The sequence below is a fragment of the Fundulus heteroclitus genome, unplaced genomic scaffold (assembly GCF_011125445.2).
Source record: "Fundulus heteroclitus isolate FHET01 unplaced genomic scaffold, MU-UCD_Fhet_4.1 scaffold_294, whole genome shotgun sequence".
NCBI classification, from domain to species: domain Eukaryota; kingdom Metazoa; phylum Chordata; class Actinopteri; order Cyprinodontiformes; family Fundulidae; genus Fundulus; species Fundulus heteroclitus.
Window position 1 is genome coordinate 38,766 of NW_023396704.1, and position 13,851 is coordinate 52,616.

The 13,851-nt window shown below is 42.1% G+C and overlaps 2 long non-coding RNA genes across 3 annotated transcripts in view; one reads left to right on the forward strand and one right to left on the reverse strand.

The window, feature by feature from the left end:
• The window catches only part of LOC118559486, a 29,622-nt gene extending 25,767 nt beyond the window's left edge, over positions 1–3,855 (reverse strand). The window contains exon 1 of the long non-coding RNA XR_004928892.1: positions 3,808–3,855. This is a non-coding gene — a long non-coding RNA (uncharacterized LOC118559486). The remainder of the gene's footprint in view (positions 1–3,807) is intronic.
• Positions 3,856–8,756: 4,901 nt separating this feature from the next.
• LOC110366488 lies at positions 8,757–12,222 on the forward strand. 2 transcript variants are annotated; one of them, XR_004928891.1, is made up of 3 exons: positions 8,757–10,981; positions 11,514–11,949; positions 12,023–12,222. It is a non-coding gene; the product is annotated as an uncharacterized LOC110366488 (long non-coding RNA). The 2 variants fall into 2 exon arrangements; XR_002426724.2 differs by having other exon boundaries at positions 8,759–11,949.
• Positions 12,223–13,851: the final 1,629 nt, after the last annotated feature.

The window sequence follows — 13,851 nt, forward strand, 5'->3', positions numbered from 1 at the left end:
GAGGAGATTTGTCTGATCAAGGCAGAGACTGAGTAGCTAAATCTGCCACTGTGAAAGGTGATGATGATTGTTATAAACTGTAACAGCTAGCAATGCATGTAGCAGAAAGGAGGGAAAAATCAGCAGCTGGATAATGCATAAAGAAGCATCGTGTACCCCTGTGTGCTTCAAGTGTTGCAGCTGAGGGGAAAATGAGAAAAAGAATCTTCACCAGCATGTTGTTCAGCAGTTTTTGAAGAACTTCTGTTTGCAAAGTAACTATATTTCCCCCTTTATAAAAACTAAAATCTAAAAACTAGTTATTCAAAACATAATAAAAAGTTGAAGCCAGGAAAATGTATAATAAAATGCAGATCTACAAAAACAAAACAAAAACTCTAAAAGCTAACATTGCAAGCCATCTTCGTAAGGAGAACGAATGGAAGTGCTTAATTACAGATCTCCAACTCGCTCTGAAGCAAGCTCCGTCGCCTCCTCTCTTTTTATTTTCCAAAGGAATCCCTGGTTCCATTGTGAAGCTAAGGGGTAGGGAGAAGCAAAACAACTCTGTGACCTTCTAGATAATATCAAGCAGTTCACACAGTACAGTTATGCGTAAGCACTTCAGATGGCTGAATACAGTTCATAACAGTTTCAAACATATTTAGAAAAACACTTATTATCGTCACAACATATTTCTCTGCTTTCTGCAGGCCTTCCGCAACGATAAGAGAGAGAGTAAAATAAAATGGTAACCCCTGGTCTATATATTCCAGTAAATACATGATTAAAACAATAAACCCAAACACAGTAATGAGAGACAGTTCAGTCACATGAAATACACTTGAAATACACTTTAATATCTGAATAATTAAAACCTTAAAACATCTTAGTAGTAAAGACTAAATTACGTGATAAATGCAATGAACATAGTAAATAACATAAAATATGTAGAAAATAGTAAAAATAATTCTATCAAGTTGTATCAAGTGTTTTTTTTCTGTTTTAACTCATTATTTGAACAATAAAGTGTTGACACTCCTTTCACAAAAGTAAAACATCCCTACTTCCATGTCTAGATGTCTAGTCGGTTAAACGAGATGGAGTTGAGTGAATCCACTCTTCTAGCGTCCAGTTGCTGTGACAGTAAAAGCGAGCCACTAACAACACCCCCTCCCCACCCTCTAACCCCCGCGTGAGCATTTTGAAAGTTTACATAATCTCACCTTTAACATCCCACAAAAGTTTAGAGGTGTGGACATTAATCCTCCCTATTAATGATGTACCAATGCTCATCGCACTATGGAACGATGGGAGAGCGAAACGAAAACAAAACTTAAGTTTGAAACGAACTGTAGTTCTGTTTAGTCGAGGTTAGCAATAATATTATCTGGAAAGCTATTAGCATTATGCTTGCAACATTCGGCGCTAATTTAACAAAGCCTTAAGCTCTATCTAGTTGTAATGACTGGAACGGAAAACACAAACATCATTATCCCGTCAATGTATCCCTTATGGAAATAAAATTTTCTAACTGTAAAAACAGACTTGAATCGCAACCACTTGGTTTCAAAATGCCAAACATTTTAAACTGTTCCTGTCTATTTCTCTGCCCAAGCTCTCCTGTTGTCTCTGGTTGTGGTGATGGGCGTCTAATTGCCAGTGAATTACTCCAAGGTAAAGCTGGCTATCTCAGTAGCGAGCAAGTGGCTAGCTAGGAAACAGGGGCAGCAGCTGTCATTTGGAAAACCAGGCCTGGGCAAGTTGAGCACAGCTCACGCAGTGTGTTCAGGCTGTGGAAGCGGAGACCTCCATCCAGCTTCCCTTGCATAGCTTTCATCTTGTGAGGGTATGTCTCCCGGTCCAGTGGGTGACTTCAGATCGGCTTTCCTCTTAGCTTCGCCTGGTGGCAGGACAGGAGACCGCTCTGCGCTGTCTCGACTCAGCTTTCCTGCAACAGCTTAGAAAGGTTACAAGCAGACCGCCTTTAGGGCAGTTGGTAAATAAGTTACAACTTTGGTCTCTTGGAAAGCAGACCGCGTAGTAGTTTGGTCAACTATGCAGATGCTTGTGAGTCTATGAGCTCCATGAGGCCTGCATCGGTAGCTGATCTCCCCAGCGTGGACTCCTCTGTCCTACAGGGTCCACTGCCAAAGAGGTAGATAAATCCGGGGTAGCTTGGCTACAAAGCAACGACACACTCCTTGGTGTCTGTAAAATTCTCAAATTTCATTGCTTACAACACAGTCTGATTTTTCCTCATCGCTTGATTACACAACAAGAACAACATTGTCACTTTTGTGAAGAAGGAGCTGAAGAAGACCAAGAAGCTTCTGAGTCCAGATGACCCAGACAGCTCAGAGAGTCAGAGAGATGATGAGGAGGTGTTGGAAGGTGAGGATGAAGAGCAGAGGAGGAGCAGCAGAGAGGCACTGATGAAGATCACTCTGAACTTCCAAAGGATGAAGCAGGAGGAGCTGGCTGACCATCTGCAGAGCAGTAAGAGGATTTCTACAAAGATTTAACCTGATGGATAAATCACACATTTACTGATGTCTGAAGAGATGGAATCACATTTATTCAGATCATCTTTTAGAAGATAATTTTGTTTCCATCCTGATTTAAATTTTTTTTGTCAATTTAGAACATCCTGCTGCAGTTTGTCAACATCAACTTAAATCTGGTCTGAAGAAGAAGTTCCAGTGTGTGATTGAGGGGATCGCTAAAGCAGGAAGTCCAACCCTTCTGAACCAGATCTACACAGAGCTCTACATCACAGAGGGAGGGACTGGAGAGGTCAATGAGGAACATGAGGTCAGACAGATTGAAACAGCATCCAGGAAACCACACAGACCAGAAACAACCATCAGACAAGAAGACATCTTTAAAGTCCCACCTGGAAGAGATCAACCAATCAGAACAGTGATGACAAAGGGAGTGGCTGGCATTGGGAAAACAGTCTTAACCCAGAAGTTCACTCTGGACTGGGCTGAAGACAAAGCCCACCAGAACATCCACTTCATATTTCCATTCACCTTCAGAGAGCTGAATGTGCTGAAAGAGAAAAGGTTCAGCTTGGTGGACCTTGTTCATCACTTCTTTACTGAAACCAAAGAAATCTGCAGCTTTGAACACTTCCAGGTTCTGTTCATCTTTGATGGTCTGGATGAGAGTCGACTTCCTCTGGACTTCCAGAACCAGGAGATCCTGACTGATGCTACAGAGTCCACCTCAGTGGATGTTCTGCTGACAAACCTCATCAGGGGGAAACTGCTTCCCTCTGCTTGCCTCTGGATAACCACACGACCTGCAGCAGCCAATCAGATCCCTCCTGAGTGTGTTGGCATGGTGACAGAGGTCAGAGGGTTCACTGACCCACAGAAGGAGGAGTACTTCAGGAAGAGGTTCAGAGGTAAGGAGCAGGCCAGGAGGATCATCTCCCACATGAAGACATCAAGAAGCCTCCACATCATGTGCCACATCCCAGTCTTCTGCTGGATCACTGCTACTGTTCTGGAGAACGTGTTGGAGACCAGAGAGGGAGGAGAGCTGCCCAGCACCCTGACTGAGATGTACATCCACTTCCTGGTGGTTCAGACCAAAGTGAAGAAGGTCAAGTATGATGGAGGAGCTGAAACAGATCCACACTGGAGTCCAGAGAGCATGAAGATGATTGAGTCTCTGGGAAAACTGGCTTTTGATCAGCTGCAGAAAGGAAACCTGATCTTCTATGAATCAGACCTGACAGAGTGTGGCATCGATATCAGAGCAGCCTCAGTGTACTCAGGAGTGTTCACACAGATCTTTAGAGAGGAGAGAGGGCTGTACCAGGACAAGGTGTTCTGCTTCGTCCATCTGAGTGTTCAGGAGTTTCTGGCTGCTCTTCATGTTCATCGGACCTTCATAAATCATGGTGTCAACCTGATGGAAGAAACACAAACATCTAAGGAGTCCTCAGTTTCTAAGGACCCTAAACCAAAGTCTCTTCACCAGACAGCTGTTGATCAGGCCTTAGAGAGTCCAAATGGACACCTGGACGTGTTCCTCCGGTTCCTCCTGGGACTTTCACTGCAGACCAATCAGAGACTCCTACTAGGTCTGGTGTCAGTGACAGGAAGTAGCTCACAGACCAATCAGGAAACAGTTCAGTACATCAAGAAGCAGATCAGTGAGAATGTGTCTGCAGAGAAAAGCATCAATCTGTTCCATTGTCTGAATGAACTGAAGGATCGTTCTCTAGTGGAGGAGATCCAACAGTCTCTGAGTTCAGGACGTCTCTCCACAGATAAACTGTCTCCTGCTCAGTGGTCAGCTCTGATCTTCATCTTAGTGTCATCAGCAGAAGATCTGGATGTGTTTGACCTGAAGAAATACTCTGCTTCAGAGGAGGTTCTTCTGAGGCTGCTGCCAGTGGTTAAAGCCTCCAACAAAGCTCTGTAAGGACACAGATTGTTGCTGCTTCTATTTCTGATAGTGAGAAATCTGTTAATGAGGTAAATATTGATTAATGTTGCTTCAGTTTATTTATAATGAACCAGTTCACAACAAAAGGCAACATAAAGACGTGTAAAATCAGACAGATCCATCAATCTTTCCAAGGAGAACATTGGTGACTGTAAAGAAATCAACAATATTTCTGATGAATTGTTTAATAGATTTTTCTCCCTGTCTCCTCAGACTGAGTGGCTGTAACCTCTCAGAGAGAAGCTGTGAAGCTCTGTCCTCAGTTCTCAGCTCCCAGTCCTTCAGTCTCAGAGAACTGGACCTGAGTAACAACAACCTGCAGGATTCAGGAGTGAAGCTTCTCTCTGCTGGACTGGAGAGTCCAAACTGCAGACTGGAAACTCTCAGGTACAAAGTTCTCCATCCTGTTGAAACCAGATTTATGTCCATTACCTGTTAAAAACATGATGAAAATGTTAGTTCAGTGATAGATTTATTAACTTTTGTCTGACCTTTATTCCCTATGAATACAAACCAGACACAGTATAGGACACACCGTATAGGAGTGATTCTCAAAGGTTTTATTTTGTTAACACTTTGAAGAATTAAATATATTCAGGACGCCCATCCCAACAGAATGTGTTAGAATTAGGGTTGTCAGTTTTAGCAAGTTATTAACACGTTAACTTTGTTAGACCATAATGCCAACAACTTTTTTTTTGTTGCCGTTAATCTTGTGTCAAAACACGCACACCGTTCCCTAATATTTGGAATTATGTAATTACCCACGGCGCTCTCTGGACTGCGTTTGTTTTACCCTCGGCGCTTTCCGTAGTTTCAAGGTCGCTAGAGACTGTAGCAAAACAGACCCGTTCACTGTTGTCAAGACTGCTTATTTCATGATACTTTGGGCTTCTTTTTTCTAAAGTCACTTGTAAATTTAATGAGTCGGGGGTTGTGTGTTTTTTGGGCATGTTTCTGAAAGTAAAATCGCTTATTCGGGCTCTAAAATAAGTGACGAAACATTGGTTATTAAGAGACCTGCTTGCATGAAATATCCCTCCGCCATAGGAGCTGAGGGAGTAAACGCAGAGAGAGCAACTCTGCCCGTATTTTCTGCAGTTTACTGTTGCAATAACGTGAGATAACTGCTGAAAGTAGATTAGGCGGGGCAGAGATTGGTTCTGAGGATAACATTGCAGAAACCCAACCCATAAACCATACTTTAATGCTTATTAATTTGTTGTCTCTGTATTTGACAAACTGAGGCTGAATCACGGTGCCAAATAAAGTACCTGGAGTTACTAAACAGTTGCCAAACAGTCTCTTTCAAGGGTATTAAGCTCCTGCACAGTTACAAGCAAAGTGTAAGACTGGAATGACCTGGAAGTTTAAAACCTTTTTCCCGGCTTAAACTGTATGAATATGGATATAAACAGCGAGCAAAAATATTCAAAGAAGTTATTGTTGTTGGTGTGAAAGCTCAGATGTGTGTGAGAGAGTGAATTTTATTTTACAAAAAACAAAACATGACTTTATTGAAATGTAATTTTTATTTAATTTTTTTGTATATGCATAATACCACGTCCATCTTTGTTGAAAAGGCGAAAAAATATATCGGCATGAAAACAGGTATTTATTTACACATTAGTTTATACATTGTGTAGAAATCAGAGCGTCATGACAAGTGATTTAGCCATTATAGGCCAGAGTTTAACATATTATATACCCCAGAAGATGGCATCGAGTCATTTACCCCGTTTACACTACCCCTTTTTAACCGTGCTGAGACCAGTCAGAGCTCAGTTACCGAGATAACTATCGAGTGTAAATGGAACACAAACTGAACTGAACCGAGCCAGACACAACCGGACCGCGCTAAATGCAGACCGGTTCCATGTGTGGGCTCGGCCCGGTTTTTCTCTGGCCCGGTTCTCTAATAACAAAGAGCGCATGAGCAGACCGCGTCATCTCTGTGCGATCAGCTGACATTTCAAACATTCATAAAAACACTAGCTTCCCTACTGTGACACGGTTTCCAGAGATGATTCTGCTTAGCAGTGTGATGAACCTCAGCGTCTGTCGTTGTTTCCTACGTCTGTAAATCCTTATTAGACGTTCGTTTGTCTTATCCACTTCCCAAAAGCCGACTCTGTAAAGTAAATTCACCAAAAGTTGCTGTCTTCGCCTGACTCTCCGCTAACAACGACGTTTCACCAAGCATAACTGCCTTAATGTTACGGGCGCCGCCATTTTTATTTGCTTGATTCCCTCCTTCAAACCGAGAGAGCAGTAGTACCACAGATCGCCACTAGGAGGTGGAGAAACCAAGGAACCGAGATAGCGTGATGTGTAAACGGTCGTCAGAACCAAGCTTGACTTGGTTAACTGATCCAAGCTTGGACCGAGCTCAGCATGGATCGGTTTAACAAGGGTAGTGGAAATGGGGTTTATGGCACTAGGATGTTTTCATTCCAATACTGAAAAGTGGTCAGGTATCGGGAATCGGGGCAAAAAAATGGCATCAGCGCAACATTATTAATAATAATAATAATGCATCAAACTTATATTGTTCTTTTTGGACACACAAAGTCGCTTTGAAAAACAATTTTTAAAAACACAGAAATATACGAAAATTATACTACAGAAAAGCAAGTTTAAATATGTGGGATTTGTAGTTCTGTAATGAGTCTGAGTTCTTGATGGTTTGGGGTGGCAGCAGCAAAATTCTGGTCCCCAAAAGCCGTTGATCTGATGATTACTCAGAATCCATTTAAAATTTAAATATATTATACTAAATCAACAATATTTCTGATGAATTGTTTAATAGCAGATTTTTCTCCCTGTCTCCTCAGACTGAGTGGCTGTAACCTCTCAGAGAGAAGCTGTGAAGCTCTGTCCTCAGTTCTCAGCTCCCAGTCCTCCAGTCTCAGAGAACTGGACCTGAGGAACAACAACCTGCAGGATTCAGGAGTGAAGCTTCTCTCTGCTGGACTGGAGAGTCCAAACTGCAGACTGGAAACTCTCAGGTACAAAGTTCTCCATCCTGTTGAAACCAGATTTCTGTCCATTACCTGCTAAAACATGATGGAAATGTTAGTGCAATGATAGATTTGTTAACTTTTGTCTGACCTTTATTCCCTATGAATAGAAACCAGACACAGTATAGGACACAACGTATAGGAGTGATTCTCAAAGGTTTTATTTTGTGACCACTTTGAAGAATTAAATACATTCAGGACTCCCATCCCATCAGAGTGTGTTAGAATTAGGGCTGTCAGTTTTAGCACGTTATTAACATGTTAACTTTGTTAGACCATAACGCTGACATTTTTTTTTGTCGCCGTTGATCTCGTGACAAAACACGCACACCGTTCCCTAATGTTTTGTAATTATGTAATTACCCGCCGCGTTCTCTGGACTGTGTTTGTTTTACCCTCGGCGCTTTCCGTAGTTTCAAGGTCGCTAGAGACTGTAGCAAAACAGACCCGCTCACTGTTGCCAAGACTGCTTATTTTATGATACTTTGGGCTTCTTTTTTCTAAAGTCACTTGTAAATTTAATGAGTCGGGGGTTGTGCGTTTTTTGGGCACGTTTCTGAAAGTGAAATCGCTTATTCGGGCTCTAAAATAAGTGACGAAACATTGGTTATTAAGAGACCTGCTTGCACTAAATATCCCTCCGCCATAGGAGCTGAGGGAGTAAACGCAGAGAGAGCAACTCTGCCCATATTTTCTGCAGTTTACTGCTGCAATAATGTGAGATAACTGCTGAAAGCAGATTAGGCGGGGCAGAGATTGGTTCTGAAGGTAACATTGCAGAAACCCAACCCATAAACCACACTTTAATGCTTATTAATTCGTTGTCTCTGTATTTGACAAACTAAGGCTGAACCACAGTACCAAACGAAGTACCTGGAGTTACTAAAAAGTTGCTAAACAGTCGCTTTCAAGGGTATTAAGCTCTTGCACAGTTGCAAGCAAAGTGTAAGACTGGAATGACCTGGAAGTTTAAAACCTTTTTCCAGGCTTAAACTGTATGAATATGGATATAAACCAGGGGTCTCAAACTCAATTTACCCGGGGGCCGCTGGAGGTAGAGTCTGGGTGAAGCTGGGCCGCATCGGGTTTTCCACAAGAAAAGCTCTTACAAAAACATTCCAATGTTATCAAATGTATTTATTTTTATTTTTTAACACAAAATAAGATGAAAAAATAAATAAAATAACAATTCATAAGAAATTTTTTTTATCAGTAATAAATAAATAAAATAATAATAAAAATAATACAGCAGATATAGAAGACTAGATAAATTAAATTTTTATAATTCAAATTCAAATGGCCGTATTAACAGTTCTTTAACCTTTAACTTTCTGAACATGAATGTAACATTGAACATAAACTGTTATGAACATGGCTTCTTCTGCCTACTTCTTACTGCTAGAGGTCTGGCAGCGCTTCCTCTCGCATAGCCGAGCCACATTTGGCTTAAGGGAGGAGGCAGTTGAGACCCTAAGTAGGGCTTGAAGATGCTCATCAGTAAGTCTCGACCTGTACTTGGACTTATTGAAGTTCAAGGTAGAGAAGAGCTTTTCGCACAAGTATGTGCTCCCAAAAAGACACATGGTCCGCTTGAACATTCGGGAAAGCTCAGGGAAGCTGGGTGGCAATTCTCTCAAAAATTGCCCAAGCTTGTCTGCTTTTCCACTCACCTCCCTGAACTTGGCTTTCAGTTCAGAGTTGCACTGTAGGTCAGTCAGCTCCATTTGAAGCACAGGAGGAGCATCTTGCACGTCAAAGGAGAAGGGGTCCGCAAAAATTTGAAATGTGGCTCTGTGCGTCTTGAAGTCTGCAAATCTGTGATCAAATTCCTCCTGTAGCTTCAAAATGACATCCACATACTTCTCACCACTGAATGGTGTGCCTGCATCCATGAGTGCCTTGCATGCTGGAAAATGGCAAAGGTTTGTCTGAGAAACCTGGGCTTTCCATAACATGAGTTTTGCAGAGAATGCTCTCACGTTGTCATAGGCAGCACTGACAAGTTGCCCCTGGCCTTGTAACTTCTTATTAAGTACATTAAGCTCCTGGGTAATATCAACAAGAAAAGCTAAGTCCATGAGCCATTTGGGATCACTTAGCTCGGGAACAGCAACCCCATCTTTCTCCATGAAGGCTTTCACTTCCACTCTCAACTCAAAAAATCTCTTCAGTGTGTTTCCCCTGCTGAGCCAACGTACCTCGGTGAAGTAGAGCACATCCCCATATTCTGACTCCATTTCCTCTAAAAAAGCACGGAACCTTCTGTGCTTTAAGCTCCTGGATCTGATTTGGTTGATGCATTTCACAACAACAGACATCACATTGTCAAACTTCAGGCATTTGCTGCAAAGGGCCTGCTGATGGATAATGCAGTGCAAAGCAATGGCCTCCTCCACACTCTCCTCTTCCAGTTTTTTTTTAACAAGTGCCACCAGTCCATTTTTCCTCCCTGTCATTGATGGCGCTCCATCGGTTGTTATTCCAACAAACCTCTTCCACGGCAAACCAGCATTCTCAATGGCATCACACAGCTGGTGAAATATCTCCTGAGCAGTGGTCTGGCCATGCATTGGAATTACTGTGAGCAACTCCTCTGTGACTTCAAAATTGTCATCAACACCACGGACATAGATTGCTAGCTGGGCTGTGTCAGTGATGTCTGTAGTCTCATCAAGAGCAACTGAGTATGCACTGAAACGCGTTGCTTTCTCAAGCAGTTGATCATAAATGTCACTTGACAGGTCAGAAATGCGTTCTGCCACGGTGTTGGCAGAAAGGCTGATGTTGTTAAACTGACCTTTTTTTCTGGACAGACAATACTTGCAGCCTGTAATATGCACTTTTTAACAAATTCACCTTCTTTGAATGGCTTTCCTGCTTTAGCAATCATCTCACTAACCACGTAGCTAGCTTCAACTGCTGCATCATTCTCTTTGGTTGCTTTCTTAAAGAAATCTTGTTGCCTCAGTAGACATGTTTTAAGATTAACAACCCGGTTGGCTCTCTCATCTCCCTGGTATTTTGCATACTCCTCAGCATGTCTAGTTGTGTAATGACGTTTCAAATTGTATTCTTTGTGCACTGCAACTTTCTCTGTGCAAATAAGACACGTCGGGATGCCCCTGTGCTCAACAAAGAAATATTGCTCTTCCCACTTTTTCTGAAACTGTCTGTGCTCATCCCCAACCTTTTTCTTCACTGCAGGCTTTGAAAAAGACATGTTTGGGGCTGTAGTTTCAGTTTCGGTGATGCGCCTTTTCCGCTTCTTTTTCTGTACCGCTTATGTAACCGGCATAAAATAATCAACACCTATTTTATTTTGGCGGGTAAACCTGACAGCACACTTTAAGGTCCGGGTCAGAGGTGAACTCGGATCTCCTCCATTTCCGTTGCTACAGGCTTTCGCTGTGGCTAGCTGCTTACGGCGTTTTACTACATCACTGAAGAACATTGCTGAATCAACCCAAATTAAATTAGACGAAGGATTATATTGGGTGTTTTCTGGTAACCAATCGACGGTGAGTCGTTTATTTTACGTCCTTTGTTTGTTTTTTTTATAATAGAAATGCGATGGTGACACGCCACTTAAAATCTGTGTATTGACGTCTTAAAATGGTCTTGCAGACTAAAATATCATTCACTTTTTGTTAATTTTGTTCCCGAATTGAAGATACGTCCTCAAAGTATTAAATAAGACCTTTGATTCTTGTAATTTTGTCCTTTAAGGATACTTTTAGTTACTTTTCATTGATTTTTGTGAACGGCCAATACAACTCTGGAATTGGTTCATTTCTTTGGAGTTGCGCAACAAAACAAACCAATTCAATGTTACTTAAAACAGTATTTAAGTAAATTAAGTTTGTCTTTAAATGTCAATTAAACTTGGATAGAACTTAAAAGTGCACTTTACTTTGATATCTGACTTTACTGAATCTGTAACTTTACTTGATCTTTAACTTTAGTTAAATCTGTAACAATGTGATTAACTTGAAATTAATTTGAATAATTCCTGAGAAATACTGTCAAGACTCAGCAGGCAGAGCCGTGCAGTTTCTGCCGGTTCTGCCTTCTCTGCTCTCTCCGCAGGTGTCTGCAGTTGACAGATGGGCGGGCGCGCACACCTGCGGCTCGTTCAGCAGCGTTCGGCGGCACTAAGAACTACACTAACTCGGACAGCAGGAGCACGCCGTTGTGGCTGCCTCTCGTGTTGGATCACTCATCCATGCTCTGACGTTGCAAGCCAAGTCCTTCGGTTCCCTTCGTCTTGGACTTTGCTCCGGACTCCCTCTCGTGCTCCCTTGGAATTACCAAGCCGGATCTACCTGGTTCCTCCTGCTGCCCCTGGATCCCTGGACCCGCCGGCGCTGCTCGCTCGGACCCTGCCCCAAGCACTCGTTCACCGGTCACACAGTCACCCGCCTCCATCAACATCAGGCAAGAGCTGAGTGCGCTCCGCTTCCCCTCGGTCTGGTTTCAGTGCTATGTGGTAAGCTTACGTTTCTCCAATAAATCGCTCCGTGCCTTTTTAATTTATCTAATAATTTCTTTTTGCCTCCTAGATTGAGCGCGTCCCACTCGTACCTCTCTCCTCGTCGCCACCACCTTGTGACAGAACCTCCTGTGCATTTGTTAGTTTTCCGCAGTTTATTTAATAAACAACTTAAAACTGCTTCCTGTGTAACTGAGTGTGTTCTGCATTCGGGCCAAATACGTTAAACAAAACATGACAAATACTATATGGAATAAAGCTTTTTTTTTTTTTTAAATGAATGTTTAGTTGTTTTGGATAGCAGTTTAACCCTGTATAAATGCTAATTGTTTTTATTTATGACATTATTTGGGTCAGGTTTCTTTCCCACCCCATTTCAAGCCATGATGGCGAACTACCGGATCACCGCAGCTTCGCGGCAGGACTTAAGTGAAGTGAAACATTAATCACTCTGCATTAAAAAAAAAAAAAAAAAAAAAACGGACTTGAAGAGAACAAAAACTCTTGGGTGTTATCAGAGTTTATTTATTTTTTGTTGTGTATGCTTATAGGAAAATAAATATTGACTACCTTCCTAAATATATGCAAAAAATATACATTTGAATACAATAATATAAACTTACTACCTGTCTGTGTTTTATTCACACACACACACACACGGGCTCCTCAGACAACCTTTCTGATTGCCTATTACCATATTTGGCTGTAGTCAGGCCCTAGCCTTAATTACGGTACACTGAGCAGCAACTTCCGGATCTAGACTGGACGCGCGTGAAGCGGGAGCAGCTGCAGAAATTGCGCTTGTGCCGCATGCAAATAATGACAAATAGAAAATGCAAACACACCTGGCGGATGTCCTGCCCCCGAGAGCAATATACTCCACCGTGATTGGTAAGTTCGTTCAGCTCCGCACACAACACTAACAAGTGCCAATCATATCAAACCCGCGGGCCGCACTGACATTAAACTTTCCTATTAAGGCGGGGGCCACAAACTATCGTCCCGAGGGCCGCAGTTGGCCCGCGGGCCGCGAGTCTGAGACCCCTGATATAAACAGCAAGCAAAAATATTCAAAGAAGTTATTGTTGTTGGTGTGAAAGCTCAGAATTAGATGTGTGTGAGAGAGTGATTTTTTTTCTACAAAAAAACAAAACTTATGACTTTATTGAAATATACATTTTTTATTAATTTTTTTTGTATATGCATAATACCATGTCTATCTTTGTTGAAAAGGCGAAAAAATATATCTGCATGAAAACAGGTATTTATTTACACATTAGTTTATACATTGTGTAAAAATCAGAGCGTCATGACAAGTGATTTAGCCATTATAGGTCAGAGTTTAACATATTATATACTCCAGAAGATGGCACCGAGTCATTTACCCCGTTTACACTACCCCTTTTTAACCGTGCTGAGACCAGTCAGAGCTCAGTTACCGAGATAACTATCGAGTGTAAATGGAACACAAACTGAACTGAACCGAGCTAGACACAACCGGACCGCGCTAAATGCAGACCGGTTCCATGTCTCATAACAAAGAGCGCATGAGCAGACCGCGTCATCTCTGTGCGATCAGCTGACATTTCAAACATTCATAAAAACACTAGCTTCCCTACTGTGACACGGTTTCCAGTGATGATTCTGCTTAGCAGCGTGATGAACCTCAGCGTCTGTCGTTGTTTCCTGCGTCTGTAAATCCTTATTAGACGTTCGTTTGTCTTATCCACTTCCCAAAAGCCGACTCTGTCAAGTAAATTCACCAAAAGTTGCCTTCTTCGCCTGACTCTCTGCTAACAACGACGTTTCACCAAGCATAACTGCCTGAATGTTACGGGCGCCGCCATTTTTATTTGCTTGATTCCCTCCTTCAAACCGAGAGAGCAGTAGTACCACAGA